The sequence below is a fragment of the Nematolebias whitei genome, chromosome 15 (genome assembly GCF_014905685.2).
Source record: "Nematolebias whitei isolate Nwh7 chromosome 15, NemWhi1, whole genome shotgun sequence".
Lineage (NCBI taxonomy): Eukaryota > Metazoa > Chordata > Actinopteri > Cyprinodontiformes > Rivulidae > Nematolebias > Nematolebias whitei.
The window spans coordinates 5890388-5899670 of record NC_056512.1 but is presented as its reverse complement, the minus strand read 5'-3'; the positions used below and the strand labels follow the sequence as shown (position 1 = coordinate 5899670).

The following is a 9283-nucleotide window of genomic DNA, read 5'->3' as shown; positions in this document are numbered from 1 at the left end:
GGGGGGGGGGGGTGTCATAGAAAGAACACCGTTACTGTGGTTACAGTGATTTACAGCAATCGTTTATATTTTACGGCAGCAGAACCTTTTATGGCGGAAGCCTCGTATATACACAAGCGGTGGCTTGTGGTGTTAAGTGGCTCAGCAGATGCTAAGGTGAATACCATTGTGGCTCCCACATGTTATATTTTGCCAGCCGCCAATAAAGCTGAGTAGACAAACTAAAGCTTGTTCATTCTACACCCACCACTATAACATACCGCCCAGCAGTATTAGCATGCACACTCAAGGATATAAATTACAGCTGCTTGCCAACTATAACAGCTACCCCTCTTGATTTGGATTGAAAATTGGATTGAAACACCTGACCAGATCATTTTTACCAAACTTTCCACTGTCTGCAGAACACACATGGGTCTCCTATAAAAAGACAATATCAGTGTTCAACTTCTTCAGGTGTGACATAATTTTCTGGAATTTAACTGGACCATTAAAGGATTTCACATACCAGCTTACACACTAAACTTTGCAACCACTAGAGTGACCAACATCCTTAATGCTAGTCATGGTTGAACAGCAAAAAATAATTTACACAGAAAATATCACAAGCTAATATCTTAAGGGTGGCTGTGGCTGAGTGGTTAGAGCAGTCGTCCTCCAATGCGAGAGTTGGGGGTTTGAATCCACCAGAAGTCACATGTTGAAGTGTCCCTGGGCAAGACACTGAACCACTCATAGCCTCTGATGTGTGTCCCATTGGTGTATGAATGTGATGTCAAAGCACCGATCAGTTTCATTAGAATGATTTGTTCAATTATCTTTGTAGAGATCTAGTAAAGAGCTGTATGAATGGGTAAATGAGGCACAGAGTGTAGTGTAAAGCGCTTTGAGTGTCTTGAAATAAGATAGAAAGGCACTATATAAATACAGTCCATTTACCATTTACTTGTTTTAGACAGACAAACAGAAAAAAGTAAGAAAAAATGAAAATATGTGGGGGGGGGGGGGGACTAAAAAAAATCGTATCTCGCATTATTTTCTGGCCAGGGCACAGTGTGGAAGTTGAAAAAACAAACTCACACATAAACAGCAGACATAATGACGTCATAACATTTATGCATGAGGAGGCCGAGGAGGCCGAGGAGGCCAATGAGGGAAGTGAGTTGTCCATGGACTGCCAAAAAGTTCCATAGTCCTGATAAAGATAGTACAGTGTCTATCAGCTGGCTCAACTCTGACACAGATCCACAGGTGTCCTCAAAAGGAGAGTGATGAGTGGGGGGCAGAGTTTTTCGTTCACATAAACAACCAGGAGAAGTTTGAGATAGCTGGCCAAATCAAGGCCGAGTGGGTAAGCCAAGTTCAGATAACACAATTATTTTGGGTCAGGCAGACTGCTTGATTTCCATTTGTGCCTTCATAGTTCTGCTGGTACGTCTCACTGATGATTCCAAAAAGCCAAATTTTGTGGTCACACCACCAGACCAAGCCTGTAGCCTTCTCCAAGGTCGATTCCTTCCCGCCAGTGAGTCCCAGGAGCAGCAAGTGGCCTGCTATTCTCAGAAATCGCATCCAGCTCACGGCTTAACTCATGCAGTTTCTGAGTCTGAGAGCTTACTGCTTGGTACATTCCTTCATACAAGGCAGGCAGTTTTACCAAGGCCATAAAGGTGCCGACATTTTTCGCATTTTTCGATAAACCGAGTAACCGCCAACTCCAAAAAGCAGAAATCCCGTTACCATAAATCCAATTATGTATGTGTATTCAACATCCTCAACGGCCAATACAGACAGACACACCATCGTTCACTGTCCCCAGGAATCCATAGTATATCCAGCTGCAAGTGTCCTTTCAGGGCATGAGGGCTCTCCTTCGCTCTGGCTTCTCATCAAATTTTTTTTTAGCAATTGCGTTGAGACCAGCTGACCAGATCCATAATTTACAATTTGGAGGATATGTAGTGAGAGGCTCCGAATCACAAGACAAAGAGCAAAGCAGGAGGGAAAGGCTTCCATCCTCGTCGAGGGCAAACAGAGAAGTGAATATGCACGTATATACTGTATATACATATACATACATACATACCCAGCCGGCCAGCAGATGGCCGCTCGTCCTGAGCTTGGTTCTGCTGGGGGTTTCTTCCTGTTAAATGTTTTTTTTCCTTCTTTCCATTGTCTCCTTTGTGCTTGCTCAGGATGGGAGACTGTGACAAAGTGAAGATTCAGTACAATCTGCTGCTTCATTAGATAGAGAACTTTACTAATTGACTTTTAAATGTATGTGACTGTTCTTGTACAGTGCCCTGAGACAACTTCTATTGGGACTTGGTGCTATATAAATAAACTGAATGGAATTGAATACATAAATACATGCATACATACATACCGAACACACATAAACACACATACTGTATTTATATTTCATGTGTGATAATAAACTGGATATGTTTCAAAGTGACTGCAGTCTGAACAGTCACGTCACATTTCACTTTCTTGAAGAGTGACAGATGTCACACTTCCACTACAGAAGAGGTGGGAGGGATTAGATCAAATGCGAACAGTGGAAAGAATAGGCATGGCAGACATTGTTGATGGAGCCAGTCAAAGGATAGTGAGGTGTTTGACTTAATAATAATTCAGGGTAAAATGTAATTTATGTTAAACTTGAAGTGTATAATAGGTCTTGTGCAGGTCACATCAGGGCTGTAGGCTGTTCACACCACAGTCTGCTTGCATTTGAAGAGGGCTGTGGTAGCTCAGGGCTCGGTGCCTCCATCATGAAACCCTGAGGCCGCAGGTTCAAGCCCAGGTTGCTTCATGAAGTGTATCGATATAAAACAATCACCAAATCTTTCATGTGAGCTTTATCATTGTTGCAACCCCTGCAGAAGGGAGCAACATTTGAATAGACTCACACACTATAAGGATTAGGAAGATCAATTATTCTGCTTTTGATGGAAAAGACGTTTAGCTGCTATCATATGAATTTACTTGAATTTGGAGTTAATGTGTGGAACGTGAGCCAGCAGATGTTTCAGTGTTTCTGTCTCTGTAACCTGACATCCCAGACAAGGAGCAGGAAATCTGACACCTGCTGTACATGGGTACATTCTGTTCCAGGAGGGCTGTGATCAGTCTTACATCAAGGAAACTAAACAGCCACTGGCCAAAAGGATGGACCAGCACAGAAGATCAACATCATCAGGCCAGGATTCTGTAGTTTACACTCATCTGCAGGCCAGCGGTCACTCTTTCAGGGATGATGATGTTCACATCGTTGATGGAGAGGAATGATGGTTTGAGAGAGGAGTAAAGAAGCCATCTTTGTGAAGGGAACCTGAAAATCATCAAACGAGCAGAGGGCTGTTCAACTGTCCCCTCTTACAATGATTTTATTGCTCGTATCACTCAGCCCACTGTGAATAGCAAGCAGCCATCAGGGCACTAACAATCAATTGTTAGGCCGATGGTCTTCCTTTATCATGTGAACAGCTAGTTCTGGATGTAAACAACAAACTGGTTGATCCATTATGAGAAGGTGCTATTTATAAGACTGAGACTGCTGCTGCTCCTCAGACTGAAGAAGTCAATTGAATAAAAGACGAAACATTTCAACAAAGAAGAATCCGTCCAGAGGACCTGACTCAACCTTTAGGGGCCGTTTACACGGCACATATTTTGAGTGCATCCGCTGCTTTCTTTCTGCGGTTCTGCTGATAATTTACACGACACCAGTGCCCCCCCTCTTTGAATCAGGAGGTTTCTGAATCCACCTTCCAGAGTGGAGGTTTTTCTCTGACCCCCCGCTGATAATGTAAACATCTCCCGCTGAGGCGTTGTGTTAAACCACATGCGCACACGCACGCGCGGACAGACGCCATATTTCTATCAACATGGTGGCGGATACACTGCTTTCTGAACTACGACTGATGGAATATATTTTTAATTTCGTAGTTAATCTACGTCAGATTCTAGGTGCTGTGATCGACATCTGTGTTGGAAGAGACAGTCAGATCCAATTCTAATATCGCTGTTTATAGAACGAGGCACGCGCACACGTCACGCTGCACTATAACATACTAAATGTGCTAAATAATAACAGTTTAATAGTAATAAACAGTATTTATGTTAGTGTGAGAGATATAATGAAGCTCTGAGCTTAATGAAGCTATCTGGACATTATGTAATGCTAAACATAAAGCGTGAACACTAAAGTTGAAAATGAAGCCATCAGGTTTAATTTTTATTTATTTATTCAACACCACAAACTGTATGTCACACAAACACTGATAATTAAACTGAACACACTATTAAAAACAAGTTAACTGTAAACTGCATTAATGAACTGGACTCTTGTTTTCATCCTGGATGTCCCACGTTGTTCATCTGGCTCGTTCAGGCTGTCACTCCTTTGATTAATGCAGCTTAAAACATTAAACGGATTGAATAAAACAACTGAAGGGAATTTTAAATAAATAGTTCATCATCTCTCTCATCGACGTCCTCCTGCAGTTCATCTGGGCCGAGCCTCGTTCAGAACCGGTCCGCCTGGTGGAAGGACAGCTTCTTCTTTTTTCAGGAAAAATAAAAACTCGGTTGTTTTGTAACCAAAGTAAACACAAGCAAACAGTATTAAGAACATTTGATTTACCTGCAGTAATCAGCTACTGATTATCACGGAGTAAAGTCCGACATCGTCGACTCGGTTCTGGTCCACTCAGTGACCGGTGTGGAGCTGTTAGATGAAGCGGTCCCGCTTGGCGTCAAATCTTTCGACTCTTATCCATAATCCAGTCAAAATTCAGCTTTAACTTGTTGTTAAGATGTTGTTAGTTGAGCTTTTTAGCCCAGAGGAAAGAAGCGTGCCGCATGCGCATTAGGTGAAGGTACAAAATTCACAGCACCATCTATTGACCTGGCATGGTAACTACAGCGGATTCGGGAGGGCGGGGGGAATCCTCCGGATGCATGTAAACCCAAAATCAGACCGTGTCAATGCAAATCTTTTCCTCTAATTAATATACGAAAAAACTACGTTTCCCCCCATGGTGTCCGTGTAAATAGGGCCTGAGATTCATCTACTTGGATTATTGAGCAGCATCAGGATAGGTACATGGGATGTCATTATTTAAAACTTTTTCTTTCTGAGCAGTTTGGCCTCAGTAGTGTCCATTTGTTGTATACAAAGCTACCATGATGTTGCTGAGAAGTGTCTGCTTTTGTTCAAATCTTTTTTTAGCTGCTCTAGCTGCTGTTTTATGTAACGAACAAAACTTGTTTATGCTACAGCACAGGCAAAGCCACACATAAATAATTTAAACTATAAAAGATTAAATCTTATGACAGTTTGTTCATATTGATAACTTATGTTGTTATATATGTGTGGCAGGAGACATTAGAACAGTTAGTTGACTCAGTGTGTGTGTGTGTGTGTGGAGGGGTGGGGGGGTGGGGGGTGAAGGCCCTGCATCAGCAGCTTATGTAACCGAGTGGTTGTACTCCTGCTGCTGATGGTGATGTCACAGAGAACAGGCTGGTGTTCATGCGTTTACACCACGTTGTGTTTTCTCGTTGATATTTTGTGAAGCTCTGTTGAAAGGCTGAAACAAGAAGAGGCCTTTTGTTTCCAGCAGCAAACTGCAGGTTTCAGATGTGTCACTCTTTTGTTCGTAGTCCAGTCTCCACTGAAACGCGAAGTGCTTCATTTAAAAGCGGAGGAGATTTTTCTGTTTTGTATTTTTTATCACCGTCGCTGAGCGAAGAAGGGGTACTGGAAATACTGTCCATGTGTCTGTCCATCCATGAATGTTGTGAGCATAACATGAAATATATATGCGGTAAATGGACTGTACTTATATAGCTCCTTTCTATCTAATCAAGATTCTCAAAGCTCTTTATAACACAATCTGTGCCTCATTTACCTCCACACACATATTCATCCAGCACTTTGCTACATCTGTACAAAGATAATCTGAATTTGTAGAGACTAATCAGTGCTTTAGATCACATTCATACACTGATGGGACACACACCAGAGGCACTGAGGGGTTCAGTGGCTTGCCCAGGGACACTTCAACATGTGACTGCTGGTGGAATTGAACCCTCAACTTTCCCAACCACTCTAACCACTTAGTCACAGCTGCCTCAAAAGTAATGACTTCCATTTAGGTGTGTAGCTGCATCTAGGTGCAAGAAAGTTTCATTTAGAAAATTGGATTGCCACATCAAAGTCCAAGATGACCACCACCATACTGTATGTAAACTAACCACCCAACTAATTTCTGGAAACCATGTTTTCTTATAAGTAAGTATAGTTACCTCAAATTATTGGGGTGGCGGTAGATTAATCTATGGTGATCAAGGCCACAACTGTCCCCTCTGACTCTACCACTGCACATGGTGGTGGATAAAATAGCTCCCTCCACGTGCCAGTATCCATCACTCTGCCTTAAACCAGCCAAAAATAATTGAAAAAACTACCTCTGTTCTTCTACATAGTGTAATTCCTATCCACTTAAATATCTTGCACTAAAACTAATGTTTACTTGCATTTCCTGTTCAATTCCAGTCTGGAAAAACTCTCATCTCCAAAATTACAAACATTCACTATTCAAATCTTACAGTGATGGGGGACATCGGTGTGCCACCAGTTAAAAGAAATCAACCTTTAATTTTTTTTATTACTAGCCCACCACAAAAGAAGAAGATGGGAATGATATTGCTTGTGAGACTCTGTGTCTGTTGTGTTAGCAAACTACTTCCTGAACCACTTGATAGATTTTAAAGAAACCTTTGAAATAACAGTGACTGGATTCAAACTAGCCACTAGGAAGAACAAGCCAGTGCATCTCTTGTGCTGGGTTAACAACAATTGCCACCGGTGCTGTTGACAAACAGAGTGCTGGTGGAAATTGTGCCACTGTTAGTGGAAAACCACGAGGAGGGAAACAAGTCAGGAGACAAAGGGAGAAGAGGAAAGCAAGAATGTAGGATTGAGCGTGGCAACTTTAACTGGGGACAATGACAGGCAAAGGTAGGGAGCTGGCTGGCATGATGCAGAGAAGGAAGGTCGATGTTTTATGTGTCTAGGAGACCAAGGGGGAAAACATCAAGTCTCTCAGCATTGAAGCAGGGTTTAAACTTTTACCATGGTGTGGATAGAAAGATAAATGGAGTAGGGGTGTTAATGAAAGAGGAGGTGGCAAAGAATGTAATAGAGGTAAAAAGAGTGTAAGATAAGGTGATGTGACTGAAGGCGGCTGAAGAAAGTTTAATACTAAATGTTGTCAGTGATCATGCTCCATAGGTTGGATGTGATATGGAGGAGAAGGATAAGTTTTGGAAGGATCTGGATGAAGTGATAGAGAGTATTCCCAGGGAGGAGAGAGTGGTGATCGGAGGAGACTTGAATGGACATGTTGGTGAAGGAAACAAAGAAAAAGAAAAGAGGTTAGCCAAAAAGAAATATGACAGTGCGAGGACTGAAGAGAGGAGACAGGAATATAAGGAGATGCAACATAGAGCAATGAGGGAGGTAGCTTAAGCAAATCAAAAGGCTCATGATGAGTTGTATGGGAGGCTGTACACTAAAGAGGGCGAGAAGGACTTGTACCGATTGACGAGACAGAGGGATCAGGCTGGATAGGATGTGCAGCAGGTTAAAGATAGGAATAGTAATGTTCTAACAAGTGAGGAGAGTGTGATGGGAAGATGGAAGGAGTACTTTGAGGAGCTAATGAATGAAGAGAATGAAAGAGAAAGAAGAGTAGAGGTTATAGAAACTGGGGACCAGAAAGTGGAAAATATTAGAGAGGGTGAAGTCTGGAAAGCTCTGAAAAAATTGAAGGGGAAGGCAGTAGGACCTGATGACATACCAGTGGAGGTTTGGAAATGTCTTGGAGAGATGGTGGTGAGGTTTTTGACTAAAATTTTAAATTACATATTAGAGGGTGAGAAAATACCTGAGGAATGGAGAAGAGTGCTGGTGGCTATTTTTAAGAACAAGGGGGGTGTACAGAGTTATAGCAACTAGAGGGGAATTAAGTTGATGAGCCACACAATGAAGATGTGGGAGAGATTTGTGGAAGATTGGCTTGGATGAGAGGTGACTATTTGTGAGCAGCAGTATGGTTTCATGCCAAGAAAGAGCACCACAGATGCCATCTTTGCTTTGAGGATGCTGATGAAGAAGTGCAGAAGGGGTCAGAACGAACTTGTGTCTTTGTGGATTTATAAAAAGCCTATGACATGGTGCTGAGGGAGGAGGTGTGGTATTGCATGAGGGAATCTAAAGTGGCAGAGAAGTGTGTTAAACTGGTACAGGACATGTATGAGGACAGCAGGACATGTTGGACTAATACAGAACATGTATGAGGACAGCAGGACAGTGGTGAGATGTACTGTAGGAGTGACAGATAGCTTCAAGGTGGAGGTGGGATTGCATCAAGCGTTGGCTATGAACCCTTTCTTGTTTGCTCTGATGATGGACTGACTAACAGATGAGGTCAGGCAGGAATCCCCTTAGACTATGATGTTTGCAGATGACGTGATCTGTGTTGAAAACAAGGAACAGGTGGAAGAGAACTTAGAGTCGGACGTATGCATTTGAAAGAAGAATGAAAGTCAGCCGTAGTAAGAGAGAGTACATGTGTGTGAATGAAAGGGAAGCCTGTGGAACAGTGAGGCTATAAGGAGCAGAGGTCACAAAGGTGCAGGACTTCAAGGACTTGGGATCCACTGTCCAGGAAAATGGGAAATGTGATAGAGTTGAAAAAGGGAGTCCAGGCAGTATGAAGTGGTTGAAGAAAAGTTTTAAGGTTCAAGGAGACTTTATTGTTATTTGCATCAAATGTGGTACATATAGTGGAACAAAATTGTGTACTCAAGGTCCAGTTACACCCCAAAAAAGCAATATATATAAAGTATAAATAAAAATAAACAATATATAAGGATCTAAGATATACACTAACAATAATAATATAAATATAAGATGTATTAAAGAGCAACCTGAGCATGAGTAAATTATGGTCCAATGGGTATGAATATAGTACCTTATGGGTAAGAAATCAGCAGCATGGATAATCAGCAGCACATATAAAGTGTCAAATGTCCAAAAATGTCTAATTAAAATGTCATTACAGTGATTTGTCTGGTTAGAGATTTATTAGTCTTACAGCTTCAGGGTAGAAGCTGTTCCTCAGCCTAGTGGTTATACACAATGCTTCGCATTAACCTCCTGCCTGAAGGGAGCAGGGCAAAAAGCGTGTGTGCTGGGTGATGGGGC

General features: G+C 42.1%; 1 protein-coding gene across 1 annotated transcript in view; it reads left to right on the top strand.

Moving 5' to 3' along the window:
* Positions 1-9283, top strand: part of fbxl16 (F-box and leucine-rich repeat protein 16) — a 103995-nt gene that overhangs the window by 24630 nt on the left and 70082 nt on the right. The gene's annotated exons all lie outside the window — the stretch shown is intronic.